This window comes from Parambassis ranga, chromosome 6 (genome assembly GCF_900634625.1).
Source record: "Parambassis ranga chromosome 6, fParRan2.1, whole genome shotgun sequence".
Classification (NCBI taxonomy): domain Eukaryota; kingdom Metazoa; phylum Chordata; class Actinopteri; family Ambassidae; genus Parambassis; species Parambassis ranga.
The window spans coordinates 3558311-3582866 of record NC_041027.1 but is presented as its reverse complement, the minus strand read 5'-3'; the positions used below and the strand labels follow the sequence as shown (position 1 = coordinate 3582866).

Here is a 24556-nt window from a genome sequence, read left to right as displayed (position 1 = left end):
TATAAATTATAATCAATTTATTTTAACCACTCAAGTTAGAATCTGTAAGGTGTTTTGCCAATAAGCATACACACCCAACGTGCTGTCAAAATTTTAAACAATGGAGGAAAGTAGTACATCAGTGCCAACAGCAGCCCCAGCAAATCCCAGCCATGTAGCTTTTATTGGCCTTCTTGTTTTCCTGACATACAGTACCTTGACTGTTTGCCTCTTGCATTTCATTAAAAATGTGCTGCTTTCACTTCCATTTCCATTTTTCATGACATGAGCCAAATTTTAACCCTTTAACACCACCCCCAATAGTTGATGAAACGCCTGTCAAAGGCATACCCAAATTAAACTACAAGCTGTTTGTGACCCCTTAGGAGTATGTGCAAAAGCTTGGTCTCATTGTGAAGGTAACACTCTGAAATTTTTATTTTAGCTGTGTGATTTACTGCAATTGCAAATGGTTAACAGTGAGAGAAGTCTAAACACAGAGAAATAAAAAGATTTTGTAGCTCGCCTAAATTTTTTTTGTAAAAAAAGGCTGCTTGACAACTGGAGCATGGTGATGTTGATTAGATGACAATATAGTGACACAGGCTGAAGTCTTACCTATTCCCAGTTAAAAGTAGATAGTAATTGGACAAGAAATGACCATTTGGGACAGGTTTTTCTGTAGGTATTCCCAGGCGCTCTCCAAAAAGTGCCATTTGGAGTCTCCAAATGGACACTTTGGCACCAAAGTGCATAACTCTGGAATGCTTCAACATACAGACATCAATGAGAGCTCTAATGAAAGGTGCCACTTAGAGGAACCTCATTCCATATTCAGATTCACTATTAGTATGATTGAAATAATGTTAGTGAAGCAAAAACACATTGAATGCTCATTATTCTACTGAAACTGAAATTGTGCATCACAAGAAAAGACTCAGAACAAGAGATATGGTCAAAAACAACACCTTTATCTAAACAAATACCCAAACTACTTACAGCAAACTGTTTACATGTTTACAATTCCACAGGTTTCACAGCCACATGTTGTTCTCAGTATGCCACTGTTACAGTCACGGGCTGCTACAAAGCACAGCTAGAAAGCTTGATGGGTGTCTTACTGTCACCAGAGATGTAGACTGGCTTGTGATGTTGTACACTGGGAGTAGGAGGCTGCTCTGGCTCTGGTGCTTGGCTCCCACTCTGTATCTGAATCAGTTTGCCTAAAATGCAAAAAATAAGGTTTTCATTCACAGAACAACTGTATCTGCATTCATTGTTCACCTCACAAATCAATAGTAAAAGTGCACACCACACAGGTAAACAAAATAGAACAGTGTTTGCCTAAAATGCAAAAAATATATATAAAACAAAATAACTATAGATGTATGTATGGTTGTATGTATATATCAGATATTCATTCACAGAACAACTGTAGCTGTATTCATTGTTCACCTCACAAATCAGTCCTCCACAACTACTTTTGGAGGAATAGTAAAAGCACACACCTCCCCCACACAGGTAAACAGAACAAAGGACCCACACAGGTAAATGAAATAGAACACAGTGTTTGCCTAAAAATGCACAAAATATATATAAAACAAAATAACTATAGATGTATGTATGGTTGTATGTATATATCAGATATTCATTCACAGAACAACTGTAGCTGTATTCATTGTTCACCTCACAAATCAGTCCTCCACAACTACTTTTGGAGGAATAGTAAAAGCGCACACCTCCCCCACACAGGTAAACAAAACAAAGGACACAACACTGTATTCACTAATTCTTTGAAACGTCTACATTCTATTTATAAAACTGCAACATGTATAAAAGTTACTTACTTGTCATGGACAATATCTTCTCCTTCAATGAACATGTCCTCCTCCACCGAGTCAACAGACGACACATAACTTTGCGCATCCGACACATCCTCGTCAGAAAAGTCGCTTTCCCGTCTCGTACACTCTTCAATAACTTCTTCAACAGTGTAATTCTTCTTTTCCATGCGTTTCGCCATCTCTCTGGTCACTGGAAATACCACTGGAATGGAGATATACGCTCACTCTCACTATTACGCATTTACGCATGGACAGCCGGCATCCATTGTTCATGTTTACGCTTAGGCCTGTAGCCCACCCTCCTTCCACAACCCCTTCATGTGGGACATCCCCGTGACGGAAATCTTATTGGCTATACGTCCATTGCATCAGATTCAGCGTCAAATATAATGGGCTGAAAATACAAGCGTAAGAGTGGGGGGAGGTGCTTCGCTCGATATAGTCGCTCATTGGATTCTTTTGGCTAGGGACAGGCCCTCGATCCTTTTGTATGGTCAAACGAGCTGTCAATCAATAGAGTAGGGAAGTGGCTTTCCAACGAGGTGTAGGTTGTCAACAAAGAGCACAAAATGGCTGCGCCCAGACGGAGATATTGCAGTGAAAACATGAACCGTCCCGTCCTCGGGCCGCGTGTACTTAAAAGGTTAAAGTCTTACATATTTCATGATGTTAAAGAATCAGATGACGTGCAACAGAATTGTTGTGCATGTGTGGCCTTTGAGAGGACAGCAATGTCTCTCTAATGTCCAAAATCCATAGACATATGGATCCAAAGACATATCAAAGTTTTATTTACTTAGATGATGGCAAAGATATGATTTCCATTAAGCTGTTGTTTTTCCCCTTTAAGCATGGTAATATTTTCTAAGCCCAACATGTACACAAGAGTTTACACTGTGTGCTGCAATGTACATTAAACACATATGCATATAAGCTCTCTTCTTAAAAAACCCAAACTGCTGGAATGGAGCATCAATTAAGTCTCTGTTTTCTGATCTGTCTTCTTGCTTTCATACTTGCCATCCTTCATCACCACGCTGCATAATTTGTCATAGGCCAGTACAGGCGTTAAGGAGACAAACAGTCTTCAAATAATGCTTTTGGTACCTGCTAATATTCAACAGCTCAATATACTGACTTGTCTTGCTCTTTTCATTCTTAGTCTTCCCTTGGGAAAGTTATTGAATAAGAGCACAGAGCAGGGAGGTCACTGGCTGTCTCAATCTCTTGCCATGGAGTAAATTCTTTGCATATCTCAGAGTTTAAATTCCTTGATTGCTAATGTTGCAAGTGAACAGTAGCTGGCAAGTGGATGGAGTGCTTTAATCAGGGTTACAATGCCATGAAAATGGGACAGAAGTTAGAGAAGAGGTCTTGTGACAAAGAGGTGCTGTTAGTTCAAATCCCGAGCAGCTGGAAAAATGTCTGGGCAAACAGAGTGACAAAAGTTACAGACAACTTCTGTCCATGTGGCCTTTATTCTGGTGAAGCTGCCCAGTACTCAGTGGTAGACTGCAAAGGTGTTTGGTTCTGAATGCCACTGTTCGTAAAGACTTTCCACTTTCCCTCGATAAATAATTGGCATAAAACATCTATGTGTTCCTGAAATCATCCTCTGAAGTTTTAGAAACTGAGACACAATTACAAAAATCAAACAACAGAGGGAGAACATTATGCAGCATCAAGGGGTTGAGGCTGAAACTCTACCAAGGGTCAAAAGCCTGACAAGATGTCCCAAACATATAAAGCAAGAGGCGAGGGGTAAAGAATGAAGGAATTCCAAAAAGACAGTGAGTCCAAGGAGACAGTTTGCCCCGTTTCCCAAAGAGATGTGCTGGCATGCCAGTGATCACAGAGAGCCTTCCAACGTTAAGTGACTCTGAATAGAAGTGAGAGAGCAGCAAGAGCACAGCACAACAAGATCGCTGGACCAAAGCAGGGCAAGTGGTGCTGGCAGGGCCCAAGCATTGTTCTGGGAACTGAACAGGAGGCTATCACGGCCCAGGCCAACCGCTAGCCACGTGCTTCTCACCGAGGCTTGCATGAATTATTACATTTCATTCTGTTATCTTTCATCATGCTTCATTACAGACAAACAATTGAGCTTCAAGGGAAGCACCACGCTCAGGGGTCCCCCCAGATGCCCTCAAAAAAAAAGTGAGAGAGTGGAGCAGGAGAGAGAGCAGGAGAGAAAGAGAGAATCCCTGCACTCTCCACTGAAAAGGATGGAGGAGGATGGACAAAAACACATTGTCCCTAGATTTAAAAAGGAGGCTTATGGCAGCTATGAAAAAAGAAATGTGCTTTTAGAAGGGGAGAAGAATGAATCTGCCTGCTGATGCACACTCAATGAGATGTACGCTAGACAAGCAATAGAAAAGAAGTGAGAATTGAAAGGGATGGAATCTGAGGCAAATGACACTCGAGTGTTTTGAAAATAACTGACAGCTGCACAATAGCACACCAAAACAGACTGCAATCTGCCCGTAGATAGATGAAAAGACAGGGACTTGAAAAGAAGTGTGACCAAATACATACAGAGATACTGTCCTTTCATAGCAGAAGTGGATAAATAGACAACCATGAAAATGGACATGAAAGGTGAAGTTTGGCTGTAATAAATGAACCAAACAAAGGGATAACTACAAAGAGTTTGTAAAACAATTAGGCTTGAGAAATTTTAATTTACTCTTAATGTACACAAAAAATATTTAGATACACACAAACGAAGCAGAGCCCAAACGCAAATGTTACATTTACATGGATGTGAGTTCTTTAGAAAACCTATTGTTAGACCCAATCATAGCTGATTACAAACCTGTCAGTATCAATGATGTATCCATGAATGGATGAGCCAGAAGCATCCAGAGGATGTGCATGTGTGAATTTGTGTAATCGCTGTGTCTTTCTTCATGGAGCTTTTGTTATATGTGCCTGCATGTGTGAGTGTGTTCTCAATACATTTGTGTGTGTGCACAGAGAGGTGAGTATCAGAACATACTCCTCTTGTCACTTGCTGTTCGCTGCATAACACAGACATTTTCCATTCTGTCAGCGCAAGCAGCGAGCACACTGGCTCCTTCTAAACTCAGCCGCCACTTCATTAAATGACTTCAGACTCTTGGCAGAGTCAGTGGGAAAAGTCTATATTAACTGTGTGTGAGATCCACAGGGTGACCAACAAAGGCCATAGTTGTTCCTCTACGCTGGGTGCTGCTTGGGGAAATTCTGGGACCTATCAGGGTACCCCTCCGCTGGGCCCTCTGCATCATTTGTGTCTCACACTTCTTCTTATCCACTCTAGACCTCACATAAATATAAACAGACACAAATAAACACACAAGGATGCACACCACAGCATAAACCACCACATAAAGCCCTCCTGACCCTTGCCCTACTTTCCAGTAAATGGTCCTGAAACTGTGTGAGAGTAAAACTAGCGCATTTGTGTCTTTGTAGAGAACATCTCTATGCATTGTGTAGCCAAGGTATGGGTTGAATGAGTAAGGGGTGGGAAGACTGTATGTGTTTAGAAGTGTTGATGACTCCTTTTACAAGTGATAGCTGGCTCATTTGTGTACAGTAGGTTCAGGAGGAAAGAGGCAGCCTGGTGGTACCTAATGCCCAGGAGGGGCTGGTTGATGAATAAAATCATTTACTTTTGCTCAGCCTGGTTAAAGAGCTGGGTCATTTGAGAGCAGATGGGCAGAACAGCCAATAGATCAGCCATCACATGACTAGTAATGTAAATTCCAGAAAAAACATTTAGTGGGCAAAAAACACACCGCAGAACAGCATTCATTGGGAAAAAGGGCACAGCATAGTGTCTTATTGCAAACTGTTTTTGTACCAGGCTGTAAATATGTTTATTCCTCTGTTAAAGCTGGGAATTTTAAGATAGAGGCAACCATGATACGACTGGCTTTTTGGCCTACCCTTAAATGGCCTCGTGAGGAGTTTATAAACTGTATTTCTTGATTTAGACAAGGTTTAACAAGAGTCATAGTCTTCCAACTGATATAATTTCACCTATCACATCCAAAATAAACAATGAGCAGAGCCATAAATGTAGATATATTAGTACATGGCATTACAGTTGTGGAGTAATTGTTGCCATGGCCATTATTGTGCAGGAAAAGTATATTCTAGATACTGTAGGGAAATAATATTACTCACTATTACTACTATTATTGCTTTATGTACTGTATGTCATTGTCAGTTCATAGATAATTGAGAAAAAATTGTAAATCATGCATCTGACCTGAACATGCACAGCAGAGCAGAAGTCATATGGGGAGTGTCTGACACAGACAGACAAGCAGTAAAGTGTGGGAAAAAGAAAGACAAAGTATTAGGGGTAAGAATCTTAAATATTATTACTGCTTCATCTGCAGTTTCACACCCAAAGATGAATAGATGCAGACATGGATACAGGCGCACCACTCATGTCTTTTCAGTTCAAGTATTTTTACAGTATTTCCTTTCCTGATGCTAAGGAAAAAGACATGCACTCACTCAGAATACTTGAATATCTCCACTGTAAAAGGGTGCAAGATATAGCAGGATAAAACAAAAAAAAAACATTTCACAAAACACAACATTTCAGAAAGGCTGGAGTCATTGTGTTTTGATCTTCAGGGCCATTTTGTAAGCGAACTTCACTTAAATTCTATGGTTACCTTTACCCAATCTGCTAGATTTATTTGTTCTAATTAAGCAGATTAGGGCCATATGCCTTCAGGAATTAAGTCATTCATCTTGATGTGACAAGCCAGAAGAGGAAAGGCCAATTACACTGAGGAAAAGGAGCAATTTCTTCAATACAGCGCAGTGAAAACCATCCTGTTCAGTTGACATTAACACCTACACATAACCAAACAAAGCACATTACAGTAGCATTACACATGCTCTGCAACTCATATCTACAGCAATTCTGGTAAAGAATTGATTTGCATGTAGGTTTTGTACAATATACTAGTAGGCAGGTAGTGTCCATCCACTATCAACATCATTTCAAATTTCTGACTTTGTATTTGTTAGATCCACATAAGCACACTTACACAATGTAACAAACAAGGTTTTGAGGAAAAAATATATGACTGGCCGAAATAGCTTAAAGTATGGTCTTGGGGCTGAAATAATCCACAATGTCTAGATCAACAGGGGCTGGAGCCAGTAGGGGCTTGGAGGTGGACTGAGGCAGCCCAGTAAGAGGCCTCCTCGGCCAGCCTGGATAAACACAGTTAGTTGGGGAACTCAGATTGTTTCTCCTCCTGTAATCCCACACACTAGAACCTCTGTGTATGTGCAGTGTAGTGATGAGTTTGTGTAAATTTGCGCATGTTTGTATTACTGACCAACACAACCCAGCTATATTAATTCACAACCTCTCATCCTCCTTATCCTCCAAGCTTCCATTTTTACAAATGTACTGTCTGACACACACCAGTGTACATGTGATAATGCAATTCATCCTTACAACACAAACCTCACCTTTCCCTGGAAGGTCTTCATCAGGGAAAGTTTACTTTCAATTAAAATACACCACAAAAATGTTCACTAACCTTTATGTGACTCCCAAGCATCCTGAGCCATCCACTACATAACAAGAAGAGATTCAGAGTACAAAATGAAGGAATAACACTAGGCAACAATATCGCTCAGTTCTGTTCCCTGTGAAATTTCACTCTGTTTAGGGTTTCAAAATACTACATCCTTCCTACCACACATAAGCATTCTGAATAGGTCTCTCTGTCTCTAACTGGCCTTTTTACCTTTTTATCAGCATTAACTTCTCTTTCTCGCTCTCCCTCTTTCTTTCAGTTATGCTCTCCATTTCTAACACACATACAAGCATGCACAGCCACACACTCACAACATTCCCCTCTAATCCACATCCATCCTCTCTGCGGAACATAGTCTAGATTGGTTTTGCTTCTAGTATAAACTTCCAACTTGAGGTCAGACTTTGGGGGTCACAGGGCCCACAAAAGGTCATTTAGCTCAACTTCAAAGAGAAACAGACCCACACAGAGGAGCTGGATTGTTAGTTCTTTCTCTTGCCATCAGCTGCACCACTCACAACCCTAACATGTCTGCTTCCTATTGTTAACACTAGACAGTCAAGGCTACGATAACTAGCTGCTGCATTGAAAAGGTCAGACGACTCCCGCAGAAAACCAGTGTACCAGTGTGTTTATTTTAAATCTGCCTTCTTTGAAAATGTTTGCACTTCTGGTATTACATATTGGTGTGAGCCATTTTTTTTTCATAATGTACACGTTTGTACTACATGGTCTTGACCTCAATTACTGATCTGAATAAACTGATTATGGCTGGATTTGAAGTCTTACTACAACTTTTTGGTGATATAATTAGATAGAAATACCTATTCTTTGATTGCGTGGGTCTTTGGAAACTTGTATACAAGTTCTTGAACAGCAAAACGATTCGATGCTTCGATAACTTCGGCATCTTAGGTGAAAAATACTGCTTTTTCCAATAAAATATAGACAGAAACAATGTCCTTTTGTGTTGCATTGTAAATTAACTTAAGAAAGCCCTTATTATTATAGTCCTCAGATTGAAGTTGACAGATGTTCTTTTACATTACAACCACTGTGATACAATGATTCTTTGAGTGAGCCATTAAAACCCATTAGCTTGACTTTTCTGCTATCTAGTGGTGATAAGTGAGAACAGCAACCATGATGGTTGTGAGCATTAAAATAATTGTCAGTGTTCCATATTTCATTTTTTTGTATGTGCCTATGAGAAAAGTTTATAGTTTATAACATTATTATCCATTTGTAGAAATCAAACATGAATTGATTAAAAGCATTTTCAATTTTCATAAATATTTACAACAAATACATGTAACATTGAACAAATTTCTGATAATCCAACAAAACATCATAATAAAACATAATGATCAGTGTTTACAGTAACTATATACATTTCCGTAAAATGCCTTTTGAGGAAGAAAAACTTTAATAAATTTCAATGAAACATTATTTTAGATTAGATTTATAATAAGCAATCATCCTACATCAGGATGTCAGTACTAGACACAATGTAAAGGAAGTAACTGCAGTGGGTTTACAGTCATGCCCACCTAAGTTTAGATCTTCAACACACTGAGTACAATGTCACATGACATTTGTTGTGTTGTGTTAATGTTTCTTGACCACTAGAGGTCAGACTTTTACCACCAATAAATTAAACTACATAGCTACAAGCTGTTGCCAATTGAATTACTCTCCCTCCCATGGTGTCAAAAACAGCACAAAGCAGCAGAATCAGACTGCAAAAACACTCATAGTAATGCTTCATCAAGCGCAGATTCTTCTGCAATGAGATTAAACACCAGCATTTTCCCAGCAGTGCATAAGAGGATAGGGGATGTATTGTGTACAGTAAAATTATTCTTCAGTAACAAAAGCTTCCTCAAACAGGAATCTACATGGGTGTATTTGGTTTTGTAAATAAACAGCGGAACATCTATTGTGCATGTATGGATAGGTGACTCATTACTTTTGGGACTTGCACTGCCAGGCCTTGACTTAAGCACTTAATTATTCTCAGCACCACAACTTTACAATGATGCCAGTCGATATACAGTACCTACCAGACAACAAGAAACACCCAACAACAACTGTTTTGACTACCTTGCTGTACAAGCTACAATTAAAAAAAACATCTTGTCTTTTTACTTCACTGATCATAAAAAACCTGCATGACATGCCTCAGAGAGTAGGCAAAGAAACACAGTGTACTTCTTTAAAATAAGGCACAGCTGTTAATTAGATTACATTTAGTATGTAGCAAAAGGCTGTACTAAAGTCAATGCATCACTCATTATAAAACCTTTGGATGGCATTTATGGACTAAAACATAAAAATATTACGTTCTATAAACCCATGCATGCTGAATTCTAGTAAAATTAGGGGAAAGGGACACTTTTGTAAGACGTATACTAAACAAACAGCATAATCCAACACAGAAACAGCATAAAATTAATTTATGAATGGCTGTAATGTAACAAACCAAGTCCAGTTGATATGGATACTTCGATGTGTAGCCCATGTAACTGCATTCCTATAGTATGTAAGATGGCATAATAAGCATCACCAAGATGTTCATTTCTGCAGAGCAGCTGCAAAATATCATAGCTGATCCTGATCCAACTGAATAGGAGACACATCCGGACAGGCAGTCTGACAGTGCTCTGCTTTCTCCTCCTCCTACTCCTCCTGTACTGAAAACATGCCAACAGTCCTCCTTTAAAGAAAAGCCTAATTTTTAACTTTGGCTCCATTTTCTTTCCAGGCTGAAGTCTTTCTATCAGTCTTCACTATAGGCTCTGTTTTCAGGGGCTTGTTAACACCTGGCATTAACATTTGCCTGAGTGACCTCATCAAGTGCAGACAGTTCTGAGTACAGAGAGTTTGTTTATTGCAGCTGGTTTTCAGTCCCTTTACATATGGCAGCAGGATCCATTTGAGCATCTCCAAATGAAGAATGCACTCTTTCTCCTTCTAAACTTCATTAATCATTTACAATTACAAATTACCCATGACATGAAGACAGAATCAATCAGGATCTTCTTGCAAATGACACTGTGCAGGCTACTTTTCCTCACTTCAGACAGGTAAGCTGTCACACAGTCACATTTGATCAGTTACAGTCTAATCATGTGTTTACACAGCAGGCATGCTCAGGTTGAGTCCTGAGCTCTATCACAGCTGTCGGGATATTTTTATTTTATTTTCAGTAAAAGTCTGATCTGTTTACTAAAGTCAAAAATATTTTTCTATCATGCCAACTTTTTTTACTGCAGATATCTTTCTCACAGCAGGATTTCTGCAGTAGTGACATTAAACAGTGTACCTGGATGCTTTCCTAATGATGTACCGTATGTTTTATTTGCATATAGAGCAGCAGGGAAGTGAGATCCAATCATCATTGATCACAGGAGATGCATGTGGAGATGCATTTTAATGCAAGGTGTGAACTGACCTACTTAGAGCTGTCCACTTGTGATCAGGTCACATGTTAATGCCAGGTATCAACTGGGCCAGACACACAATTTCTGGGTCTTACTTGCATCATCTCTGTTGTATGTAGTAGTGTTCAAGGTACTTGCGATAAATACTTTCAAGTTCATGGGGGAATATGAGTAATGTCAAGAATGTTATCACCTAATGTGGAACCACAACTTCATACTATAGCTGTTAAGTGACATCAGATGGTTATCACTGTTCAAAAGTTTCACTTAAAAATAATTTAGTCTTTTGTTGTTAAGATGCTCTGTCCTGGTCACACCCACTCATGTTCAATCCTCTTATACTCAATACAGAAAGTTGGCAACTTATGTTTTCTGTTGTGTTTACCAGTGTCTTCTTGTGTCTGTTTCTTTTCCACATTGGTGGTACATGCAACAGCAACACAAACAATTTAAAGCACCCTAACCACCAAAACACTGTGGTCTGTCTGTCACTGCTGCTGACATGCGTCTTGTTTGTGTTTAGGTAGTGTGACAGGAAGCTGTGACGTCAGTGAGTTTCATGTAAGATGGCAAGATATCTGCGAGAGCAGCTCGACGTGAAAACAAACTGTTCTCATCTCTACATGGTGCCATCAAGGCTTCATATTAAAACTTTTTTTTGACTGATTTTTTGAACTCTAACAGTGATGATTACACAAGACATTTTCAAGACAAACAACAGTTTGTAAATGGCATGTAAATGTAGCAAAAACACACTTAATCTTATGAGCTCAGCTGTTGTCACAAAACCTAACATCCGTAGTGAGACAACTGAGCCTGTCATGCTCATGACAGACTGAAACTGTAAATGATTAAATGATTACAACCTGCTATCATTAGTAAAATTGAAAGTAAGAGTTACAATTCTGAAACGCATCTCTTTCCACATCTAATTTTGTTGGTGACTCAAATAAGATAAGAGTTAATTCACAACAACTAATCATAACCAGACCACAAAAACCAAACAAAGAACTTTTGAGATGCAATTACAACTGACTGCAAAAAATATTTTGTTTAAAGTGGATACTGTTTTGAACATAATCTTACTGTAACAATTTTGGATTTTGTTGTTTTGTAGTTTCCACACATATATATATATGAGATATCTATTTTTGTGAAGCAAACACAACTAATAATTAAAATTCTTTATGCAGAAAGAAGGGTAAAGAAGTAGGATGCAGAATTAAGCCCACTTCCACAGAGAAAACCTGGCCACCATCACTATACAGGAGAATATTAAGAAGGAGTCATGACATGATGAGATTGACAAATAACAACTGCACCAGACAACAGAGCTAGAGGTCTCCCGGGAATGTGCCAATGCACTTATTCAACAACAAGAAGCTTGAAATGAACAAGGTGTCTTCTCACAGGCCCCCTAAAACTCCATGGATCTAATCAAAATTTTTACAGCAAAATATCATGGGACAATCTGCCATTTTCCAAAGAGATTTGTCCAGTAACTAATAACAATAGATAAGACTTGGATGCACATTTAAAACACGAAAGGACAATCACTGCAGCAGAAAGCCCAAAAGATTCTGAATAAATATAACTGGTTATAACCTTATATAAAGGTTGACAGGAAACACTGACATTTTTTAGGGTACAAGGGGAGTTTGCAGTGGACTACCTGGAGAAGGGTCACACTGTTTCAGGCACTTGTGACACAGACATTGTGGAGAAACTAGCAAAATCAGAGCTTCTCCACCAGGGAAATGCTCCAGTCCACCGTCTCTTTCACAAGACGCTTTAATGGTCACCATCACTGCTGCTATGGACCACTGTCTGGAGGTCAAAGATGCCTAATTCTACAAAGGTTGTCCATATGCCCCAGGACTGCTAGAATACAAGTGTAAATATAGGATGAGAAAAAAAAACATGCAAAGTTTTTTATGTTTGATTTCTAAAAGTGGGACCACAAATATATCCATTATAGCCTTTTGAATAAAATAATAAAAACACTCCTACATCTACTTTTGCATTGACCCTCTTAAAGAGGAAACATTAGCAGTTCAAACGACTGAAAAAACAACCACTGATTTTATTCCCGGAGTGATTTATTCTTAAATGTCACTAGAGTTAAAGCTCGCAGCTTTCATCCAAAACAATATCAATGGGCCAAAAGGCTGCCAGTAACAGAGCCAAAATTTCAGTAAGTGTTTTTTGGTCCAAGGACTTTTGGAGATGAGTAAACACACCACCTGTTTAGCATTTACTGAAAGTTGTTTGGCTACTCATGACTGAACATAGTGGCTGCAGTAGCCGAGACACAAAGAACAATCAAGATTAAACAAACCACTAACAAAGAAATGTGTCACATTTCCAGAGAAATTACAGTGAAGAACACTGTGAGCTCATGTATAAAGTCAACCCTGCCTCCCCTCTAACTCTCCCCGCCCCTCCCACCAGGCCAGGTTTAGTTTCTCAACCATTCTGACAGGAAGCTTTTCCCTCCCCCTTCTTCCTTCAACCCCTCTTCAGCTGAGGTGGGCGTGCTGAGGGAACACAGAGCATGCAGATGTTGACGTTCCACAACGAAAGCTGTGCCCACATCCGTTTAGAACAGAAGTGTCTGTAGCCTATAGCGGAGTGACAGTAAAACAGCAGGCAACAGAAAACACATACGTGCATCCACAGTGCGGTACACTTTCACAACAACTGAAGTTTAGAGAATGGCAAACAAGGAATAGATTACTTAGGCTTTAGTCTGAGTAAGTGAGTTAGAATGTGTCACACATCCAGACTGAAAATTCCAGGGAATTAATTTGCCAATCTGAAATTTAATAAATAGCTGCCATTAACAAGATGTCTGATTTTGATTGATGCCTTCATACATTAGTAGGAGCATTAACACTTTAAAATGAGAACTTTTTTCTGTCAGTGTCTACCTGCTGGGAAGACAGATTGCTGCATTTTCTTGCTTCACAGTTAAAGCAGGTCTTAAGTAGCCTAAGCAATTCTTGATACCTTATCGCTCCTCTGACACACTCAAAAGGCTACGAGGCTGCCTAATAATAGGTCCGTGTCGTTGAGTCTGCGGGCAAATGGTGAGTGATTTTCAATGGTCCCTTCTCCATCATTCACCTGTTCATTGAAATTACTCAGAAAAGCACCCAAATTGGCTTGTTAAGTTCTTTGTATAATCCATAATATGCCTTACATATGCTTTTCAAAAATGCAAAAAAGACACAGAATGAAGGTGCAAAACGGCAGGAAATGCTGTGAACGTTCTTTTCTGGTTTTTTCCACGCACTATAACATGGGATTCAGACATTTTAAGTGGAAGCATCCCCATTAATGTTACGCATTTAATAAAATCGCCTGCAAATTAAAGGTGTAAGAAGAGAAATTTTAGCAAACAAAACAACAACAGTCCAGCGTGAATTTGTGTGTTTCAGTTCTCAAGACAGGAATTTCAGCGTACACTGGCGACGTCATTTGTTACGTGAAGGCATCCTTCGGTGTCATATCATGAATTTGTAAGTAATAAGTATTATTTCCAGCTTTATAAAACGATAAACTACACTTCTCTCCTTCGCGTGTTTAGCTAGGCTACATGACAGCTGTTTGTTCTACTACTACTACTACTACTACTACTACTACGAGTCACGAGAGCAGGCATAGCCTTCACACACTCGGCTCGCGCGGACACACACTTACACACACAAACACGTATGTGCCTTACCTGTTTTAGCACTTTTGAATCACTCGGCTGCAGCACCGTGGTATCTTTTTCGTAGTAAACACAACAGTCGAGCTTTAAATCGGCGTGTAAGAGTTGTTTACAAAGTTTCCCGTAAACTCCGATTGGTCTGAGAGGAGTTCAGTCGACGCCCCAAACCTCGGTCACGGGCCGCGTTTCAATACGCTGTTTTCTGGAGTCGCTCCCTTCACGCGGAGAGCAAACACAGCGAAGGAGGCAAAGTAACACACTTTAATGCTGGAATACCAAAGATGTGCAGTCTATAATGTTGTGTTTTCCCTTTCTAGTTGGGAGGAAGAAAAAAAAACAAGACTGCTGTGCTTATAGTAATTGTATGCTATCTACTTTTGTGTTTGTTTTGAAAAATAATAGCTGTTCACAAAATATTATCTTCACACTGGATTATTTTTTTGTACTCCTTCCACCACTGAACACACATGCAAAATAGCCATACTGCATAATTAATGGTATGAACAGCAAACATATTCTAATTAGCCATACCATTCTGTTCACTGACAAGTGAATTCAATAACACTGACTATCTTGTTGCCATAGCACCTGTCAGTGTGTGGGATATATGACTAATTTGTCCTCAAAATACATGTGTTAAAGCAGACCTAACTGTGATGGCTTGATGACAGGGTGAGAGCATCTCAAACACTGCAGCTCTTGTGGGGTGTTCCCAGTCTGCAGTATCATCAAAAGAGGTCCAAGGAAGGAAAAGTGGCAAACCAGCCACAGGGTCATGGTCAGCCAAGGCTCACTAATGCATGGTGGGAACAAAGTCTGGTTGATGTGGTACAGTCCACTGAGCTACAGTGGCTCAAACTGCAGAGGTGTCAGAACACACAGTGTATAGGGATGTGTAGCTGCATGAAGACCAGTTATTGTTCATAAAGTTATAGCTGCTCAGTGTGGGCAGCTGTTCTATTCACACTTCACTGAACCTAAGGAGCATCTTGTTGATGAAGACACTCAATCATCCAAGTCATTATTCATTTAAGGAAACAGAGCAACTGGACTTGTCAGGGTTCCTTGAAGACATTCAGTACATATCATGCCTTCATCAAAACTGATTCATGGAACTCTTACAAACCCAGCTGCCCTGCTTCATGCTATTTTACTAAAGAGCATCTTATGACTTTAACCAGCTCATCATATCAGGTCATGGTGTGAACAACAATGAGAAACTTCTCACCAGTTTGCAATTAATTTCCTCTCTAACAGCTGCCATTCATCCATCTATATCCTGGTGCCTAATAGAGCTGTCACTGGGCGAGAGGTAGGCAGGTACAGTACAGCCAGGACAGGCTACCAGTGTATCAAATGGATGCTTTTTAATCCTTTACATTGTTGACCATAGATGACTTCATAACTCATTTCTAGGGACGGACAATAGGGGACAGAGAAACTCTCCTGACAAGACAATAAGAACTCTCAACCACACAGCGATAACCCTCCTGCCTGTATGAACATCAAGTTCTAAAATCCCATTTGTTATTGATTCAATCTCCTTTTTAATTAATGCTTATCTGCTTATACAGACAGCAGAATACAAATGAAGAGCAACCAGTATTAACAAATTCTATTTGGAGAAAGAAAATGGTACACTGATCCGATATCTCCATAAAAATTGTAATGACAATTCACACACATATATGAAGCATGCAGTATGAATGGATTCACACACACACATTATACCTAAGGATGCCATATATTTTCCTTATGATTCACTCAAAGTTACCTATCTAAAACCCAAAGAATGTTCTGGTTAATGAAAATAGACTTCACAGGCATAGCCAGAAATAGAATTGGCTACCTTAGTGGGCTCACGTAATAAGCCTATTAAAGTAGTGGATTTAACTGAAAGACTGGCTTTGATAAGACAAAATAATAATTTTAAAGATAAGAAAGGGTAAAGAAGTAGTGCACTTCTTAACAGGCGTCATGCTGTTCATGTGTGAACAAGAGTGGTGGATGTCAAAAAGAGGAACGATGACATTTAAAGATTTCACAGAAGCACTTCACATATTTAGACCTTTGTGTGGTTTGTTCCTGTCTTATACACGTAATATTTAAAAAAAATACAAATACAAACATACATATAATAATACTGATACCTGAGCTTTTTATATGGCCACAAACCATACTGTATTGTGATGTTTGTGGATGATAAACCTTGGTGTCCACACACCTTGACAGTGTGGAGCAGTAACAACAATTTTGGATGTCATTGAGGTCATTGTGGACTTCAGGATCTCAAGAAAGACCACAAAGAGCAAGTTCACCAGCAACATCACGTCACCATTACATAGAATCTCAGTTAATCTCTTGCATGGTGTCACTGCTTGCTATCTTCTGTGAGAGACTGTGCGACTCTTACCGATGTGTGATTTGCACATACCCTTGTTTGCTGTGTGATCAAACAGTTCCTCAAAGAAAAAGCTACTAAAATCATGTGTTTGATTGCTGTTATCCTGCTGTGCTGTTGCTGTATGCTGAGAAAAGGAAGTTAGATGTTGGAGTTCACCATTTCCTGAGTGGAGTGTACAGGTCTGGTACAAGTACAAATAGCACAGTGAAGACTCGTAAAAAAAAATGAAATTATTTACAGTGTTGCCAAGGATTACAAATATTTAGGCAAATATACATAAACTACTGTTGACTTTGTTGATACTGAATACACTAAAAAAACGTTTATTCCATTGTATTGCAGTTTATTTATTCAGCTGTAATGGCTGTGGACAATTTCATCATGTAACAGCTCTGCAGGCCGTATTCCCACCTGGAGAGGTGGTTGCACAATGGCAATCATGGTCTTTGATTGCACTGCTTTCATGACCTTCCAGCCCCTCTGGGTGAAACTCAAAGTGAAGCAGGTGGACAGCAGTATGGTGCACTGGCGAAGGGACTATTTAATTGACAGATAGAGCAGGCTTGCCTCCTCCAGAGCATTTTTGTTGGATCTGTCGCAAAACAGGGAGGAGCCTTGCTGGGAATCACACTTTCACCATTACTCCACACAGCAGGCTTCGGATTGGGCTTAAGCTGATGTCATTGCCATGTTTTGATGGCTCTTTTGTTGTAGGATGTGTCACGGCCAATGAAGAGGCGTACAATTTCAAGTGAAAACCAGAAGCAGTGGAGGACTTGTATGAGCACACTGGACAAGCACGCGGTCAGAGAGAGCCCTGCTTACACGAACGTCAGAAAAACTGAAGAAAGAAAAACACAGACAATGTCATTCCATTTTTGTACAACAGACAAACTATTATAGAATAACCATTATGTTTTTTCATTTGCTTTTGATTTTTGTTTGAGTTTTGTAAGTGCCTGTATGTTGCTGCTGTAACTGTAAGTGTAATTTCCCAGCTTGTGATGAATAAAGTACTTCTATTCTATTCTAACAGTACTGACAAAAATGTATTAAACTCACATTATGAAATGAAACTCTTCCTAAATTGGAACACTGCTGAGCCAAAACACCTTCATTCACCCCCGCCTAATATTCTCAGCTTGTGTTCCAGGAAGACCATGCCACTGGAGATTGTGTCCTTCAAAGGATGCAGCCCTCAATTATTGTAGGGATGGATGAAGGCTGTATTGTGTATGAACTTGTACAAGAAGTAAATAATAACATTTTAAAACACACATGTTTAAATGCAGTGTGTCTGAATGAATGCACCGTTTAGCCTCTGTCTTGTGTGTGGTGTATGGTATTTCACCCTTGGAAAAAACAGTATTGAAGTGATACACTGTGAGTGGTGTTACTCTTGTAATATATTTTTCATTACAAAATCTGCCTGAGTCATATTTACTTTTATTATTGGTCATGATTTAAAAGTGTTTTTAATAGATTTAATAGAGTCAGCAACTTTTAATTCATACATATTTCTTAATCAAGGTAGAGCTCCCTGCAGGATTCATTCACCTAATTTGTAGAGTTTAGCTCAATTTTAACAGAATGGAGTCTGCAATATTTTTAAATCTTTTTCTGTATTCGTCTGCTGCCTGGTTGTCTTATTAAAAATTTGAATCTTTGTCTTCATTTAGAAAGCTTAGAAATAACCCGAACAATTAAAATTGCAACACTGGCCCCAGAGCTACATATTGGCATAGTGAGTAATAGAATTATGAATGTTCATCTGCGTTACGCATTTACTTTCTGCAAGAAGCATTAACGGCTGAGAGCTGACCACTTCTCTCTGAGACATGTGTATACAGGTATTTTAATTTAACTGGAAAATATGAGAATAGAAATGAATTGTTTTTGCCACACTTATCCAAAACTACATGCAAAAAAACACTGCTTATAACAAAGAATTGATTGCTTAATTAAGCCTTACAGTTTTGATCTTTAGCTATAACTCTTCTAAGTGGATGCAGCAGGGATTTTTTTCTTTGTTTTTTTTGTGTGAATTTGCTTAATTATGATGCTTAATCCATTGGCTCTCCTGAGGGTTAGAAAACAGCACAGCAATTAAATCAAAGAACAATGGAAATGAGGAAATGTTTTTCTTTCTTTATTAATCTTTCTTCCTGAAGTAGAACAACATAGAAAAATCTTATTATGCATTATTGTTGTTATGCTTAGCCAATATAATTCAATTAATTATTTGCCAATCCGAAACTGAACCGAAGCAGTCTTGGGAAAGAACCAATCACAATGCTAAGAACAGAAATCATAGTAATAGTATGTGTGTTTAAACGCAATATATAACCTTGTGGACCGAAGTGAACTTTGATCATTTAGTCTTTCTAATATTTGACCACTTTAATCTTCAGTTTCTTTTCCTGAGGAGAAACAGTTGTTTTCCTTGAAAATAAACAAAGAAAGCAAAATCAAAGGCCAGAGTTCAATCTGATGAATGAAGCTGAAAGAAACTCCTGCTGACCTGAATCACTACACTCCAGTTGTGAGTTGTTCTGTTGACCCTTACCTTTACTGATTGCCAGCATGTAAGACAATAATTAAAGTAGCTATGAAACCAAGTAGTTTTACAGCACATTAACAACTTTTAAACAGTTTTAAACAACATTTAGGTCAGGGAAGTCAAATTCCTCCAGGACTGAATTATTCCACCCAGGATTGCTCTGTTACCTCTCACCCTGACCGGATGCTAGATTGTAAAGAGCTATAAAGACTTGTGTTGTACAATGTAATACTATTTAAAACCTGTTAAACAAAATGAAAAGGTTTAATAATCATGCACAATATATCTGTGAATGGAAAATGATCTGTGTTTATTAGTCTGTAGTATGTTAATGTATGTGCATATATAATAAGATCTGTGCCTTGTTCCATTAATAATTAATTTTTCTAACTGTAGTTTTTTACTGTAAGAACTCATTAATCATCTTAATATGTAAGATTTAAGGCAACCATCAAAATAATACAAAGAAGGCATAAAATAGCTCCACCACAACCAGTGACAGCAGGTGATGATGGCATATCCTCAACAGAGACTGAATAGTTTTAGTTCATAATACTCAGTACTTTTGATTTTTTTGTATCTGTACTTAAATACATCTATCATTTATGCATACCAGTAGGATGTCAGAGGACAGATAGGACAGTTAAGGGGGAAAAAAAACAACAACGCCCTGCCCTGGTTTTGTCTGAAGCTCATGTTGGGATGCCCAGGGAGTGCTAGCAGGCTAATTAGCACTGTGCCAAGTGCTTAATCCCCATCGAAGTCATTAGTCTGTGAAACAAACTGTGGTGCTTAGATTGAAGGTAATTAAGAGAGATCCCTGACACACAGGCTGGAGTGTTACTCCTCTAAGCTAAGCCTCACTGTCAAAGCAGCTATTTGGCCTTCATTCTGCAGCTTTGCAAGTGTCCACCTCTTCACTGTCTTTAAACATTTAAAGAAGTCTGCTTTGATTTATTGATTGGTGTTTTTTCAGCACTCCTTTTAAACCATAATCCATTTTTTTCTTTAATTTATTTTACTTATTGCAGTCAAGCCTGACATTTGGCACAATTACTGCCAGGATATCTGAGCCAGTCATGAGCAGGCGTGTATAGGAGTGCATGTTTTAGATCACTCTAACACTAATTTATGATTCACAATGAAAGGCAACAAGACTCTCCTCATTCAGTTCTTCTTATCATTATTCAGATAACAACAATAATCTCATGTTACCACCTTGATATTAGTGCCCAAATGTCAAATTGCTGTGGACAGATTTCATGTCATAGCATTACTCATTTGTAAAGGAGTTATGTTGGCAAACTCCAAAGGTTTACATAGCATTGCACCAGAGTATGTGGTGGGTCCAGACAATATATACAAATATATACATATAAGGATTTATAAGCCATGCTTTTACTATAGTGATAATAAATCCCTGTTCTGTATTGGACTAATCTATTCAAATCTTATTACATCACCACCAATAGGGGGAGGTAGAGGACACATGATGCTTCAGCCACCAAAACATAGGGCAGCTGAACTCATTTTGAATGTAAAGCAGCAATTCCTTCTCTATGTACTTGCCCTCCTCATCTCTTTTCCAGATGGGCTAGGAACAGAATGTGACTGCATCAATCATGAAAAATCAAATGAAAAAAGTACTAAAGCCTATTAAGACATGTTGAGACACATATTCACGTGTCGCACAAGGCTTCACACAAAAGAGATGCTCGAGATGCCTCCCTGATGTAAGCCTCTCTTCACAGCAGATAGACATGATGTCAGCCACCTTTCAAAGGTGGTCTGTTTTTTTTTCAGTAAACACAGTCCTTCATCTCACCAGGGGGTTCCAGTGCTACAGCAAAACTCAGGTGTATTCAGACCACCCACTGATCCATCTGTAAGGATTCACGTATTACATCCTTGACTCTTTACAAATGGAAGAGGGGGAGGAAGGAGGGCGGAAGAAGTGCAGGAAGCAGCAGAAGGAGCACACTCGGGGAGGCTCTGTTTGTGTAATTTTGTGCTTCATACTGCTTTTTCATCAGTTGCCTCAGTGAGACAAAATAGATAAGTTGAATTAAAAAATGATAACACATGTAAATGTGTACAATTCACTTCACAGAGAAGGGATCTAAGCCCCAAGCCGCAAATAGATGCATGACATCACTTTTCAGGTTTACTGATAACATCTAGCTCCTATAAAGGGGAGTGAGGACTGTTCTTTAAAAGAAATAGACATTCTGCACATAACCTGTATAGTCAGTGATTCAAAACAAGGAATCAAATTAATCAGCAATCAAATTGGTAACACTGATCATGTTAGCTTCTTTATACATAAGGTCAGCTTGCAATATGTTGCAACCTTTAATTCAAGCAACACTCTGCAGATGTGCAGGTTGTTGTCATTGACACATTAGAGACTTATATAAGCAAATAAATGTTTGCTGCTTTGAACAAGCGACAGGCTTTGGGAGTGTGAGATGAAGCGTACATGCAAGTGTCAAAAAGGTCATAAAGTGCCATGTAAGGCTGTCTCTAAAAGCAAGTCAGTCCCCATAGACAACAAACATATGGATGATGTGGATGTTTGTTTAAATAACACTAAAATAGTGCCACCAAATCCCAGCTCGACTAGAAGATCTCTAAGAAGGCAGTGTCCATATAGTCCATATAGGGATTGCCCCATAGGAAGATCGATACACCAGGCTTCATTCACTGAGGGATAGAAAAGCAACATTGTCACAGATATATCATTTGCTAAACAAAAACAACAAAGACTGCTATCAGAAGTCTCAAATCAGTGGTCAGTGGTGAGTCAGATGCTTCAGGTTTACTATGACATATCAACAGTTTTCAGGTCCTGTCACCTACATGCATCCACATGAGAGATTTTTGGCAGAAAGGTGTGTGTAAAGGCACATTACCTTCCTGCCAGTCACATCTATTTCTTTAATTATTCATTAGCCTTATAGAGAAATTAAAGCTGTAAACATGTCTATTTCTACTGTGAGCTGATCATTTTAAGGTGTGTGGGGATTGGTTCACTTTCTCAAGTGGCCACTTAAGGAGTGAGGAGGGGTTTTGGCACAGTACAGTGCAATGTTCTACATTGGCCACTTCTGTTCTTTTACAGTATATGCATTACTGAATCTACATATATGGTAGATTTTTTAGATTGAATTACTAACTTCACTAACATTTTTTTGACCGTTTTCAAAAAAATTACAAAAAGTCCAAAAATTCCTTGTTTTCATGATTACTAACATGCATTCCTGCAACTTAAATATTTTCGGTTTTACCTCCCTGCGTGTTATTTTTTGTGATGCTGAAAAACAAACAAACAAACAAACCACAAGAGTCCAACCTCATGCTGTATCACAAATTGCCCAGTTGTGCATTTAGTGTGTCTTCACAGCAGCAGATGGAAATGTGTGGAAAACACACACAGTAAGAAAAGAACTGGTTGATTGATTTATTTTTTCTTAAAGGATGAATTATCCATATAAAAGGACATTCAGGACAGGTTTAATACTATCAGTAAAACAGGGTTAAAACAATCACAATTCTATTTACAACATTTACACATCCCAATATAGCGCCATATTATCCTAGCACAGATGGTAACATCACTGCTCCATTCACACTGTTAAACTGGTTATCATTGTTTAGATTGATAATACTTTTAATTTATGCTAACTATACAGTCAGATACTTCCTCTTTTCTGTGGAGATACAAGGAAGTAGCAGATAACATAATGGAGGCAACAAATTCAAGACACATCAAAAGTCTTCTGAATGTTCTTTTATCTCCTCAGGTGACAAATATGCAAGTTTCTCAAGTACCTGCTCAAAACTGTCTAAATCTTTGGCTTTGTGCACTCATCAGTGGGTCCACTGAGGTTTATGTGACTGATTACTCTTCCTGTCCTATTTACCTGGATAGTGTCTGTTTCTCAGCAGGTTACCTTGTTAGCACTGTTCTTGTGGCTGCAGGGTCCAATTTCCAGTTCTGATTACACCATGCTTTGTTAGTCATTGTGATTGTCACTATTATCACCTTCCTCATCAGTGGAACTGTGGAACCCAAAGTAATTGTAATTGCCCGCTTAGTGGTTGAGTATGTGCCTCCTTGGGTCCTCCATGGCTGTCTGTTGTCTCAGATAATATGTAATTAGCTGGATAATCTTCAGTCTTTAGAGCTTGTTTTGGAAATTGTAAGCTTTTTGTTCCTTGCAGTGAAGTACATGGAAAGCCAGAGCATTTGGTGTTTTTTTTGAGTCACAGTTCTGTGGAAAAGACAGACAGGTAATTAAGAATCTCAAAGCAGCATGTTTTAGGCAAAAGAGTTGGTAGATAATCTGGTACTCACTGCTTTCCTCTCAAAGAAATTCACAGTTGGTACACAGTTTATCAAACCTAAAAACCTCCAACTTCTCTGAAAGGCTGCAGAGTAGATAGAAAGACATTTTATTTCTAACACAATTTTCATTAAAGGTAAATCTCAAAGGGCGACAAGGATAAGATAAAAGTGAAATGTACTTATATTAGAGTAGGAACAAGTGTTAAACTTTGATAAGACTGAAGGATAATCGACTCTGCACTATCTAATGCAATTTTAAACTACTCCACTATAGACTTTTATATACTTATACTATTCCAGTCTATCATTTTTCAGTATGCACAAAAAGAGAGTGATTTATGGCAACAACGATATAAACATATGTTTTTTCTTTGCAGTTATTTTTTTTCTTTTACTGCCACGCTTTTATTGTATTATGCCCTCATTTACATCACAATGTACTTGGAACCTCCTGAAAGTTTAACGGTGGCACATAAAGAGAAGAAAACTCCTCAAAAGAATTACATTTAAATCCCAGTGGAAACTGACAAATAAAGCCTTGCGCTTGGCTGACAGGGTCATGATTTGTATAAAAATGTTGCAGCTCACATTTCTTCAGTCGCTCTCTGTCACTGAGTGATTGAATAGCTATTTAGTAAGCATTGTATGCAAACTGTTCTCTTGTTGAAAAGAGTTCATAAATAAATTGAACAAACTGGA

At 38.7% G+C, this 24556-nt stretch overlaps 1 long non-coding RNA gene across 1 annotated transcript in view; it reads right to left on the bottom strand.

Annotated features, from left to right (window-relative positions):
- Positions 1-14689, bottom strand: part of LOC114437563 (uncharacterized) — an 87655-nt gene extending 72966 nt beyond the window's left edge. Inside the window, exon 1 of the long non-coding RNA XR_003670915.1 lies at positions 14558-14689. This is a non-coding gene — a long non-coding RNA (uncharacterized LOC114437563). The remainder of the gene's footprint in view (positions 1-14557) is intronic.
- Between the last annotated feature and the right edge of the window lie 9867 nt (positions 14690-24556).